Below are 11,704 nucleotides of genomic sequence, written 5' to 3' on the forward strand. Positions count from 1 at the left end.
TTATCTACGTGTGAGCTAATACATGTGTTTCACTGTATATTGTGTAATATGTTCAACTTTTTTAATAAGTATCTTACAGCAGATGCTGTTACAGATTTTATTTAAGAAGCAGTCTTTTATATTAATGTTGCAATAAATATATATTGAACATATAGTGAGGTTTTGTTGGGTCATAATTATAGGATTGCGCAGCCCATGATTTCTGTACGAGGAATAAATCTTTTTGTGAAGGTCGTGAGCAAGGTGGGCGTAGGAAGAGGACAGCCTGCAGATGCAGGAAACACTTAGAAGTATTGAGGAGAATGTAACAGTAGAGGGAGAGAGATCCTGGGGTGAGGAGTTGGTTAGAGAGAAGTGTGGTGGGAGTGGGTAAGAAAAGGGCCATGTTTACAATTTATTATAGCAATGGAACTATAAGCTCACATATGGTAGAACAGGAGCTCCAGAGCAATATGCAGCCTTTATCATTCTAGATAGCTATTGCTCAATGGCCACAGCAATAAAATAATGTTACATCATCGCAATAACTTGTTATTTTCTTTATTACTGAGATAGGACATTACACTTCTCACCATTACTTTACGTTAATAAATACCCTCATTTTCTATTTGTAAAATATGCAGCATTGAGTTTCTCACATCATTATAAAAGATTATTGCAATAATAACGACAGCACATGAGCAATTTACCAATCAGGCTGATTTGCAAAACAAAGTATCTCACCAGGATTTTGTTATCCTGAGGAGTCCACTGACCCTGACCACATGTATAGGAATGCTTCTGTCACTGCAGCAGGTATTGCAATAAGCAACCTATAGCTACAGGTGTAATGCCCAGCAATGCCATCTGCTCAAGAATAGAATTGCAGTAAAGCTTATAATTCTTTAAACAATCAGTAATGATTCCTGGTTTAATACCCCTCAGAATTCATGATTCAAAACTTGGGATATATAACGACATATACCCAATCTGAAACAAGAGAGAGAGAAAGTCAGTGCACTCCAATCTCAAAAATTATAAACATATAAAACCATTCTTTATTGGGTATACTTTAAAATATGACACTGGTAGCATCAAATTAAATGGCAAAATTATAGGTAAATTATAAAATGTATTATAAAGACCGATAGGTTAAAGCAAGCGAAGTATAAAATATGATAGAACGAATGTGAATAAAGAATGATATTTATACCCATCACATTTTTTACTTTGCTGTATTTTAGTCAGTAGGTAGCACGGTATGCAGTCGGGAAGCCGGCGGAACTAATCCCGACAGCCGGCTTCCCGACTGCTTAATCCCGGCGAGGGTTAAATGATAGGTGTCTAAATCTAGACGCCTGTCATTTTACCGACGCCGGGAGAACGGCGCCCAGCATCCCAATCGAAGGGACGCTGGGCGCGGACACCCGCGAGGGGGGGGTGGGGAGAGGGTTAGGTTTAAGGCTCCCGGGGGGGGACTTAGGGTTAGGCTTTTCCCCGGGAGGTTAGGGTTAGGCTAGGGGGAGGGAGGGTTAGGGTTAGGCACCCCCGGGGGGGACTTAGGGTTAGGCACTCCCCCGGGGGATTTAGGGTTAGGCACCCCCCCCGGGGGTCTTAGGGTTAGGTAGCGGGGAAGGGGGGAGTTAGGTTTAGGCACTTAGAGGGGGGATTAGAGTTAGGCACTTGGGGGGATGGTTAGGGTTAGGCTCCCCTAAGGGAGGGTTAGGGGAGGGAATTAGGTTAGTCTATACTTACCTTAGGGACGATCAGGATTTTCATCCATGTCGGGCAGCCACTGTTGGGAATCATACCGATTCCGGTAGCACCACCACAGAACAGCTATTGAATATTGAAAGAACTTTTCAAGTTATATATTCGTGGTTTAATGGTGAGAATCATAGACATATATATTAATATCATATCACTTAGTGTGGGATTTTTCCTTTTTCTCTTGTGTATTATATACCCGATCTGCCCAGACATATTAAAATAAGCAGCTTTGCTAGGCTATGACCTGTTGCTTCTAGTGAATCTGGACTAATGTAACAAATGGGACTGCTGGGAAGTATATATAAACCCAAAACAAACAGACTATTACCAACATCTACAACAACAAATGATGGCGTTAGATGTGCAATACTGTGTATTGTTTCTTAATACATTTTAATTTTTTTTCCAATTTCATATACAAAATACCAGTTTTGTAAATATCAAAAAGTAAAACAAATGCTACACTTCATTCAGTGTGACTAAACATCATAATGAGGTGCACTTACTTTAATACGACTCAGAAATTTAATACCATCACTTTGAAATGCACCTATTGGCTACAAACAGTGGAGGTAGGAAGCTTGGGTACTGAACCAGTAACCATGGAATTGCAGACATAAATTGATATTACTGGCTAAGAAAGTGGGTGCTTTATAAGGGATATCAATAAGGGGACAATGTATTATGGCCTGCATTCATTTCTTACAATAAGCATAATTTCTTATAACTGCAAAAATAAACTCTTGCAGGGACACGGGCTCCAATAAGAGACCTTCCAGAGACAAGAATAAAGTAATAGCTGCCAGGCTAGTATTTTGCACAATGTGCAATCACTGGTCCATGATTGTGCAAACGTTAGTTACTAAAGAAGGATCCACAAAAGAAAAACATTGCTAAAATGTAACCTACAGGCTACAACGGGTAACGGCATGTAAAGGATGCCCTAGCTATCAGAGGCCAAGCTGGGAAAAGCTTTCCTGAGCTTGATAACTCTCACACTTCTGTGAGTCCCTATAGAAACCGCATTTGTAAATGAAAGAGGGACCTCAGCAGATATCTGAAATTTGCTGCAGTCTCTTAATACATTCAGGGGATACTTAACATATTTGGGAATCCTCAGAAAATGGCCGCTTACTGCCTTCACTATTTGCAGATGACAAGTGCATTTTAACAATTTGAATACATTCTTAGTCTTTTATGTTATTACTTCCTTCATGGCCTCCACAACAGAACAGGGAAGACAGCAGTATGAGTGAAATCACAGGCTAGTGTCAGAAGTGGGATAGAGGAGGCTCAGATCACCACACAATGCCCAGCATAGTCAGGGAGGACTTTTTTCATTATAACACTTTGCATCCATTAAAAAAAAAAAAAAGATACATGAAATTTGTATTAACAAAGAAATAAATTAATATTTAGCTGTCCATTGTCCTTCAGTCTTTCTTAGCCAGTTCACACTCTCTCTTGACACGGGAGAAAGGTCCCAATTCTTTGCAGAATATAAAGTCCCACAGCACACGGCCCCATGATGTATGATAAGGTAGTGTGTCGTAATACTCAGCAGCAATTTTACGTACCTGTCACAATAAAGAGAGGAGATTGTTTAGTTATGGTATGTGGTAGACCTTTGTATTTTGACAAGTCAGGGGCCCTATAGCAGAAACAAAGGCAAGAGATGGCACTAAGGGGTCTATTTATTAACATCCAACAATAAGGACGGAGATAGAAAATCTCTTATCTCTGTCATTTATCAGAAAATCTCCCATCTTTGGCAATACCGGTCCAGAGCTCTAATTGATTCTGGGTCAGACTGATCGCTGTTCACAGCGCAAATGGCAAGTTTTTGCCTACATGCGCAGATGTGAATTTATACATTACTGCATATGTACGTCCTTATCCTGGGAAAACACGAGTGCACATAACAATCCTTGTGGGAGTATCATGGGAGAGTTGTATGTGTGTATGTAATGCTCTGTGTGATTTATACATATGGGAAAAGGAAGCCTGTATCTCCTGCACGGGTTGGGTACGGGATGCCTGCGCTCAGGATCACGGAGGTCAGAATCCCGATGCCAGCATCCTAACAGGGTTAGAATACCGACACCTGTCGGTCAGTATTCTGACCCTCCACCTCTCCCTACCCTAATCCTCTCTCCCTGGTGCCTAACCCTAACTTCTCCCCCTAGTGCCTAAGCCTAATCCTCCCCCTAGTACCTAACCCCAACTCCGCTACTTACCTTCTGGATTCCGGCGGTCAGGATGCCGGCGCCGGGATTCTGACAGGTGTCGGGATTCCAGCACTGGCATTCTGAGCACTGGAATCCTTGTGGTCGGAATATTGACCACTACTCTACTGCACCTAGCATGGGGTTGGTGCAAGTACCGATGCTAATGATGACTATTGCGGCGGATGGCAAAAAAAATCGATGGTCTTGCAGATGCATGAAGTCCCGCATAAGCCCTACAGATTCTTACAGTAGCATAAGGTAGTAAATCAGGCTTCCGCCAATGCCCGCAGCTACAGTCACTTTGCATGTGACTCAAATTCAGCACCTAATGGACAGATTCAATTAGCCACAGGACCTACCATGCCTTTGGAGCTGTAAAGAAAAATCCATGTTGGGTGCACCAGCTGGAACTTACTGCGCGGATGCTATGGGCAACATCTCTTTTAAAACTCACTTCTAAAAACTCTCACTTTAGTAAATTTACCCCTTTTAGTTCCAATTAGAAAACTAATAATACAAATATTAATAATGATAAATATAATAATAGTAATACTAAAGATAAATGGGGGGAAAAATATGTTGAAAATATTGACCATGGAAAACATTCTTTAGTCAAAGAATAAAGCATTTTTTTAATTGATTGTTTACCGATATCCCCACCCTGAGATAGTAATAACAGAGCAGGTATTACGGTATCTCACGTACCATAATGTACTCATGTAAGTCTCTTTAACAAGTATTCCATGGTTTGCAGTGACACCTTAAAGCATAGGTCACTCATTTCCGGCCGAAGTAGGGCTCTTTGCCCTTTAATAACCAGACCCCTGAGTGAGGTGGCAGCAGGAAAAATCAAAGAATGAACAAAGAGTTATTACTTGCAGGCAGCCACTAAGAAGATGGAAATTAAGGGCCTGATTCATTAAGGATCGCTATTGCTAAAGCGTACACAGACGGCCGATTGATGTATACTGCGCATGCATTTGCGTCGCAGTGCGCATGCACGAAGGCATCACTGCCATCACACAGACCACGCTGAGCCATCGCAGAGTGATTGACAGGCAGTGAGCATTTGGGGGAGGTGAAAGGGGAGTGGTCGGAAAAACGCAGGAGTGTCTGTCCGATTGAACGCCGTTCCATGGGCGTGCATAAATTAGCCTCTGCGATTGCCTACGCAGCTTGAATGATTACTGCGTGCAACCAGGTTAGAAATTTCTAAGTAAGGTCAGGGCTGCTGTAATTCTGCGTGAGGGGCCGATGGTACTGAATGCTACCGATGTTTATGGAGGTTTGCGAGGTATACTGGATGTGAGACAGAGGTAGTGGGCGTCTCTATGCTTGCAGTGCGACGACATTGCGTTAGCAATCATTAGCATATTTTTGCAGCAGAACTGCGTGAGATTACAGAGCTGCGATCGCAATAGCGATCCTTACTGAATCAGGCCCTAGGACAGAACAAGGCAAGAGTAAACAATGGACAGTAGTCTAGTTCACTATAACACTGGGAAATGTACTGCGACCATTATGTAAATCAGAGTGAGGATGAAAGATCAGCAAAATGTATAGGTGTGTTCCTACTATTCTATGCTAAATCTACCAGTGTTAAGGCAGCAGAAGAATGCAGAATGAGGAAACATTATTGGCAGAGCAAGATTGTGTCATGACTACACTTCGTGTGACCGTTGCATGTGTGGTGTGATTAGCTAATGTTTTACCAAGCATCCCAGATCGATTATATCCGCAGTCCAGAGTCTGACTACCCTGTACTGCATGAAAACTTCACTAAACTTTGAAGCCTGCTCTGCTGCTGGAACTTGAGTTAACAAGTAACCATGATTTCAACTGTAAAGCCAGATACTCTATTAGTGAGCTCATTATGTGTACAGAGCCTGGAGATATAAATCAATAGGTAAACCATAACTACAAAGGCAATAAAATACCCGGCCATTGTGCAGGGCAGGGTTCAAGTTGGGACTCCATGGACAAACTTACATTTCAGCAGCAGCTTTATTCTGACAGGGTATAAGGGAAGAAAACACACCACAAAAGGAAAAGCAGTGACTGGACTATAACACAGTTTAAACTGTATATACACTGGCAGAGGGTAGCACAGAGGACCCAATATACTACCTTAGCAATGTCCCATACTGGACACGAATAAGCCAGGACTGTGTGAGGGAAGGATGGAGCCATCCCATGCTTCTGGAGACGTTAAGCCAGGGGCAGAACTATGGGAGGCAATGGTGGGTCATCTCCTCCATTGCCCACAATATATTCACCTCACTTAGGGCTATTCTATATTAGTGTTTTTGTGCATGTGTGATAGATAGATAGATAGATAGATAGATAGATAGATAGATAGATAGATAGATAGACACCATATTTATTTTCCCTTTTTTTTAGGGGGGGCACCATCATCCTGGGTGTCTGGGATGAACTTACTCCACTGCATTAAGCTCTTCATCACATGAGGCAAACTTTCACTTTGAAACCCACAAACTCACTGTTTGAAGGTGTTAGATGGTGGCCTTAACATATCTCTGGAATAAAACAATTTGCACTGAGCTGCCAATACACCAATTTCAAAAGAAAGGGAAAGCACTTTGTCAAGCAAGCGTTGGTGCAGTATATCATGTGCAAAAAACAAGGGGACACATTGGCGTATCTATAATGGGTGCAGGGTGTGCACCCCAATTACTGTATATTATACTTACTTCTCCGAGTTCCTGCATCGGCCCACCCTGCGGCCATTTTCCGGGAGATTTGCACATACACAATGGAGAGGTCTCTGCGAACATAGAACATGCTCCATGACCCCAGCTACCTGAGCACGCGCAGCAAACTCTGGCACAAAGCCAGAGACTACTGCATTGCTGGAGAAGAGGGGGCCCGCACGGAGGCTACACAAGGGTCCTCGGGGACATGATAGGCGAAAACATCAAAATTAACAACCACAAGTTGATAAGGCCATTCATTAACTGCCCATTTTAGAGCACAGCACTCATTCTCCATGAGTGCTGCCTCTCCCAGGAATGGAGCTTCTCTCTTAGCTCCTGATTCGGAGGTGCACACAGTGCCGATGCCACACGTAAGCGGTCCATGTTGTCAGGCAGTGCATGTGTACGAGTCGCACATCCCAATGGTTACCGCCGGCAGACACTGAACGAATTCGGGCGCAGAGAGAGGCAATTTCGGTGGGCCTTTCTGGGTGGTAAAAAGGGGAGTGGTTAGCCAGACGCGAGCATGTTGCGTTTAGCGGCTGCGTCTTCAGATGCAGGTGCACTGACCCCAGCAACAGGGCCGGATTAAGGCCCACATGGGCCTGGAGCTGAAAATGTTCAAGGGCCTATACTGAGAAGGGGAAGAGCTGTGAACGGTGCTGTGTGGCTGTGGTCAGAGTCACCTTGGTGTATACACCCCCTAAACTATGACCACAATGTCTCCCTAACTACATAGAAATAGAAAAATTGCATAATTTTGTTTTTTTTGGGGGGACGGGGGACTAGAAAAACTATTTAAATACTTAAAATTTATGGCCATGTTCAGATGGAGAAATTGCACTTATGCAGCTGATGGTGCACCTTAATGCGCACGGCAGCGGTTTAGTGTCGTTTTCGGTGGGCATCTCTTTACGAATCATATCGTGGAATTAGCACAAAGATGTAGCCGCGCTGCGGCAAAGGAGGCAGTCTCAGCTGCAATACCGCACACCTTTGAATCAGGCCCTTAAGGAAGAAGTATTTTCTGTATTGACTTAAGGTCCTAACATTTGACAGCACTAAGCCCACATAAGAAAGTCCACTTGCAATACAAACTACTGCCTGAAATTTGGGAATGGAAGGATAGGGGGTCTCATTCAGACCCTGTCACAAGTGCTGAACGCGCGCAACCGGGTCGATGGCAAGGCGCTGCGCACGCGCAGCATCCGCATTGCGTGTGCACAAGCCCCGGAGCGAGAGAAAAACTCTCTCGCTCCGGAGCTCACTACAAAAGGGCCGGCTGTCGATGTTGATCGACAGCTCAGCCCGTTTTGTAGGCGGGGCGGGGGGGGGGTGGTTTCACAAACGGAGGTGTTCCTTAAGGAACGCCTACCGTTTTGTGGGCAGCCGCACTGACATCAGCAGTGATGGCAGTGGGGAGCTTCCTGCTCAATCAGAGCAGGAAGCTCCCTGGGGCTTGCGGCTGCCGAGACCCAACCTTAGGGTCTCGTCGCAAGCCCGGATGGTCGCGATGGTCTTGACCATCGTGACCATCACCCTGGTCGGTCGCTAAGCTGTGGGTGGTAACCCACAGCTTAGCTAGCGACCAGGAGTCCGCACTTAAAAATAGAAGCGGCCGCCCTCATTCAGAATGAGCGCTCGCTTCTTGCGACCACCTCTGAATGAGGGCCAGGGCCCTGACAACCTGCTTGAAATTGCAAACTACAGAAAATGCTCTAAGGTCCCACACTTTCTCCCAGGACATGAGAGCAGGCACTACTAGATTTTACCAGGCCTACTAGCCAGACACATCCAGGCACTTGTGCATATTCAAAACATACTGTAAAACATTTTAGTTGATAAATAGTTGTTCCTCTTACAATTCTGATACTCAGAGGTGTTTTTTACATAACAGCTCAAACAATGAAAAGCCAGTTGAATCCTGAGCTTCACATAGAAAGCAAGAAGAGAATAGTTAGGAGTTTGTAGCACTTTTTCTCACTGTGAATAAATCTCAATGTTACCTTTAATGTACAATCAAATTGCTCCACAAGGTTCTCAGTCTGCTGATGATAAGCAAGTGGGCTTTCTGCAGCCTCAGGAAGAGTTAGAGGTTGATGTCTGAGGGTGTTAACGTAAAGCACAAAATCTAGGCATCTCAGCATCTTGGGACCTAAATAATGAGATATTAGTCTGTCAAGGGTTTTATCACTCCTCAAGTGGCCACTCCATGGGAAATTGTGAAGGGTCTCACCATTCTATGCGATTGCCACCTGGCAGAAAATCTTCCAGGGACCTCCTGGCCAGACTCTGCTTACCAATACAGGATTTTGTATCCTATAGATCACAGGTTCTCAAACTCGGTCCTCGGGACCCCAAACGGTACATGTTTTGCAGGTCTCCTGACAGAATCACAAGTGAAATTAGCTCCATCTGTGGATCTTATAAATGTGTCAGTGAGTAATGAATACACCTGTGCCCCTGCTGAGTGATCTGGAAAACGTGACCTGTGTGGGGTCCTGAGGACCGAGTTTGAGAACCACTGCTATAGATGGAGCGTTAGCAGATTAATTACTTCTTTGAATCTCTTATTGCAGGGAGTTCATGTGGGAATGTCAAGTCAGGGATTGCATCCTGGATCATCCCATTATAACTATGGCGGTCACAAACAGATTGACAGCTGTAGCAAGAGTTGTGGTCTGATTTAAATAAGCCCCTTAAACCATGTGCTAAAGCAGACCATTAGTAAACTATTCCAGCACCACAGCTTCCTCAATCTGCCTGAGAGTGGGTTCTTGGCAAGAGAACAAAAGTCTGCCACACGTAATAAAGAAGCACTGATGACAGATTTTATTGAGATATAATAAAATAATAAATTATGTTGTTCTTTTGATAGTTGCTACAGTATCATCTTCCCGTGCAAAAACCGTATTGACCACTTGGGCAAAGGTCATCTTTCTAAATGTGGCTAAGTAGGCCTCAGAATTGTCCCTCTTAAAATATCATTACTAATGCTTAAATAAAGAAACCACCACATTGAAGACCTTTCACACTTGATGAGCAACCCTCTCTTGTTGGAACAGCCAGAGGAGATCCCGATCGTTTTGGCTAAGAACTCCATCTGTTCCTGCTATTGGGCAACTAATGATAGCATTCTTGAGTACTAAGGCCAAGTTCCACTTCAGACACCAATTTGTGGACAACAGTGGTCAAGTCATTACTTTAGAAACAGATGTACAGTCAAATGAGGCCCATACATCAGCAATCAGAAAAGAAAAACTCACTGATTTCACAATTCTCCAATCCACCAATCTGCAACCATACATTACAGATAGTTTTCAGTGATTTGCAAATCATTTTCAACAGATGACAGATCTGCCAATTATTAAAGGTTCATCATTTTACTAGTTCTGGTCGGTAAATCGGCTGATTGTTATCATACACTAGCAATCTACAGCCCAATTGGTCGATGAAATCCAACATGTTGGACAACCTGGTTTACTGATTCTGATAATTTTTTGGTCGGAATCGGCAATCAGTGAACCCCATACATTGCAGATATTTTTGCACAATCATCTATGAAATGGGGAATTGTCCCAATTGATTGCGGATGTACTGGCCCCATTACACCAAATTATTATATCCAATTGTAGGAACAACAAACTTAGCAGCACTTGAACAGGAGTGAGATTGCTGATGGATGGGAGCGACAGTATTATAAACTATAGTTACACTGTCATAGCGTAGCACTGGGTGAGCCAGCATCCTACACTGCTTAGTAATCTGTGTGATACTGGACCTTATAATGGAGAAAAACTGTCCCTTGCTTCACTTATTCGCATGGGGCAGACTTTCACCATATCGCACAATTCAACATTTTGTAATAGATACCTTGGTAAATTTTTAAATAAAAAAAATATAATAATACACACCTTAGGATTTGGAGAATAATATACTACTGAACAGGGGCAGAAATAGCGGCAGTGCAGCTGGTGCCTTGCACCGGGGCCCGCTGTGGTTCAGGGGCCCATGGCCACCTGCATCCGACAGCACAGCAGGTCGCCGACCCAGTCCTCATTAAGTAAATGGTTGAAGCCAGAGTGGGCCCGCTTCGGCTCCAACATGACAGGCACCCGATGCCGCTTGTTATGACACGGTGCGCGTGACGTCATGATGTCATGCACTCCGTGTCATACCTAGGGGCCGGGCTGATGGAGGGAGAGGATCGAGAGGAGCCGCGGATCGAGAGGCGCAGCAAGGAAGAAGCAGAAAAGGAAACAAGTTAAGTAAGTGGCTGCGGTGGGGTGGGGGGGCAAGGCTGAGCCACACACTGGTGCTGGGGGGAGCAAGGCTGAGACACATACTGGGGCTGGGGGGAGCAAGGCTGAGACACACACTGGGGCTGGGGGGGAAAGAGGCTGACACGCTGGGACTGAGGGGAAAGATGCTGACACGATGGGGCTCGGAGGAGCAAGGCTGAGACACACACTGGGGCTGGGGGGGGAAAAGGCTGAGACACATGCTGGGGCTGGGAGGAGCAAGGCTGAGACACACACTGGGGCTGGGGGGGAAAGATGCTGACATGCTGGGGCTGGGAGGAGCAAGGCTGAGACACATACTGGAGCTAGGGGGAGCAAGGCTGAGACACACACTGGGGCTGGGGGGGAAAGAGGCTGACACGCTGGGGCTGAGGAGTGAGAGGCTGACATGCTAGGGCTGGGACACGCTGGGGCTGGGGGGAAAAAAGGCTGAGACACATACTGGGGCTGTGGGGGAGAGAGGCTGACACGCTGGGGCTGGGGGGGAGAGGCTGACATGCTGGGGCTGGGACACACTGGGGCTGGGGGGAGCAAGGCTGAGACACACTGGGGCTGGGGGGAAAGAGGCTGACATGCTTGGGCTGGGGGGGAGAGGCTAAAATGCTGGGGCTGGGACACACTGGGGCTGGGGGGTGCAAGGCTGAGACACACGCATGGGCTTGGGGGGAGAGGCTGACATGCTGGGGCTGGGAAACACAGGGGCTGGGGGGAG

At 45.3% G+C, this 11,704-nt stretch overlaps 1 long non-coding RNA gene across 1 annotated transcript; it reads right to left on the reverse strand.

The window, feature by feature from the left end:
- Positions 1-524: 524 nt before the first annotated feature.
- On the reverse strand, positions 525-8,742 carry LOC148473728 (uncharacterized). The gene is made up of 2 exons (XR_015872956.1): positions 8,698-8,742; positions 525-3,326 (listed from the first exon to the last, which is right to left on the reverse strand). It is a non-coding gene; the product is annotated as an uncharacterized LOC148473728 (long non-coding RNA).
- Positions 8,743-11,704: the final 2,962 nt, after the last annotated feature.

Source organism: Taudactylus pleione, unplaced genomic scaffold, assembly GCF_031769625.1.
Source record: "Taudactylus pleione unplaced genomic scaffold, aTauple2 ptg000914l, whole genome shotgun sequence".
NCBI classification, from domain to species: domain Eukaryota; kingdom Metazoa; phylum Chordata; class Amphibia; order Anura; family Myobatrachidae; genus Taudactylus; species Taudactylus pleione.